Below are 2485 nucleotides of genomic sequence, written 5' to 3'. Positions count from 1 at the left end.
GGATCGAGCTTCTTAAAAGCCAGAAATCTCTCTTTTGCAGCAGGAGTCAACTTCAGGTGTGAAACGGAGATAGCTGCACAACAAGAAAACAACAGAACATCAGTGATCCTCATGCTACAGGACAAGTTCTACGGTGATCCTTCCAGGATCCTATATCCTACCATGGGTGACCCACTTCTTGGGCAAATCCTCCCCATTAGGGATGGTATCTCTCTTTACAAAAAAGAACCGCCGCTTCCAGTTCATGTCATTTTTGGTAACTTTGAGAACAGGATGCTCTTCTCCGGTCTTTCGTTTGAACAAATATCGGTGGGATCCAAAAGTTGTGAGATCATACATCTCAGCCAACTCTGCCATGCCAAGGTCTATCCCTTCTTGTTCGATGATCCTTTCAAGGGTGTATAAGACCCTCCAGATCATCGGCATAGCCTGGATATAGCAGATGCCGGTAAGAGAGAAAAAGGATTGGGTAAACTAAGGGAAAGGATACGAGTATCCTATCATGAAAGTAGTGACCGGGAAAGCTACCCAAGTCTCAGAGATGAAATCACTCAATGCGGTAGGACTAAAAGACTTGAAAAGGGTTTCCGCCGGGAAGCAATGACGGATTTTATCGATTTGAGGGTCGGTAAAGCAACACCTCTCGGTGGGGGAATCCTTGATGATCCCTTGACCCTTCAAGGGGCTGCTCTTCTTAGGATCCTTACAGGGAGAGTTCCAGAGCAACATCTTTCGCAGAACGATGGAAAAAGAAAAGAAAAACAGAGCAAGGAAGAAAGAAGATAGAGGGGAATACCTGTTCAATCCTCTGATCGCGGTTATAAAGGGAAGAGTTCCTGAATTTAAATGCAAACGATTCTATCCCTATCTCTATTTATAATCATGATTATGCAGGGCTGTCACCTCCATGACGTCAGATTGCAACGGATAGTTCGTTCTTAACGGCTATATACCCGTTGAGTTAGTTATGGATAAGATCCGGCAAAATATAACTCATTAATATTACATAAATACTCCTTATATTTTGGGGGCAATTGTTAGGGCTGGATTTTTATGACCTATGATCCTTACTTGGTATCCTAACAAGTGATCCTTGTTTCTTTGGCAGATAGTGATCCTCAGAAGAGCTCCAGGATCAGGATCATGGATCATCCTAAGGATCCTCATACTAACGATTGTTCTCTTTGGATTTAATGTTGTTTTGCAGGAATTACGAGTTGGACCAGGTCTTAGCAACGTAAACAAGGAATCTGTTACGCTAATTTCGCACATGCATAATCAAAGATGGACGTTATGGAGAATATGGAAACTCAGCACAATTCAAGGACAATTAATTAGGCTAAATTTACTTCTATTTCTAAAGGGGTAACGAGCTAGTAGTTAGGTGATTTACCTAAAATACGACCACACACACTTGTATAAAGGGCACTCTTCGGCATTTGGAAGACACAACACATTTCTCACACGCTTTAGCACACGATACTATAGTGATCCTTGTACCTAGCTCGTTACCATCCGAAGTTGTAACCATTATTTGTTATATTGAAGTTTGGTGATCGGTAGTTTCCATTACCCGAGGTTTTTTATGCCGGAGATCATTCATTGATCAAGGGCTTTTTCCTCGTATAAATCCTTGTGTCACTTGTGCAATTTTCATTATAGTGATCCTTATCTTTGTTCATCATACCAAGCATCATTCCCCGTTTACAAAGAGTTTGGTTGCATTATCCTTGTGTGATTTTTGACCAAAACAATACTCATATGCCCAATGCTGAGCAGAACTTCAGGCTGAACTGAACTGGCTTTTTTGGCATTGGTGAACGATGTGTAGAGAGAGAGCATTGAGAGAGAGAGAGGCTGCTGACGATGGTCCGGTCAGTGTTACAACCTGCACGTCGGTTGTTGCACGTTCTGATTCATAGTCACATAAATCGCTCAGAGTCCCAAGAATTCCGTATTGGCTCGTTTTGTACCAAAGCGAAATTCGTTTTGTACCAAATTGCTGCTGGTACTCGACTTCAATATAGTGGTACGCTGTTCCAAATTCGATTTTGCAATCAATCCGATGATGGTGGGTTCTGTGATTTGGATCGTTTATCAAGGCGATCCGCTACATCATAATACATGACTGGTACGTTCTGATCAAATCATAATTGACATCTAAAATAGGGATAGGGGCACTATTGTAGGAAAGTTTGTTATTTGTGGAATGAATCATCGACTGAATTGGGCTAGGATATGGCGGGAATCAACAGGCGGGAATTCGACATCCCTTGGAATTCGACGTCTAGATTAGGATTTTAAAACTTTATGTTTATGTTTTTCTATTTGCTAATATGAATATTGGATTTTGATCATTTGGATTTATGAAATTAGTAATTTTTGTTTTAATTTGTGTTTACCGAACCGGTCGGAATGGTACACCGTACCGAACCCGTCGGAATGGTACACCGTACCGAACCGGTCGGAATGGTACACCGTACCG

Source organism: Helianthus annuus, chromosome 4 (assembly GCF_002127325.2).
Source record: "Helianthus annuus cultivar XRQ/B chromosome 4, HanXRQr2.0-SUNRISE, whole genome shotgun sequence".
NCBI classification, from domain to species: domain Eukaryota; kingdom Viridiplantae; phylum Streptophyta; class Magnoliopsida; order Asterales; family Asteraceae; genus Helianthus; species Helianthus annuus.
This window is presented reverse-complemented; position numbering follows the sequence as displayed.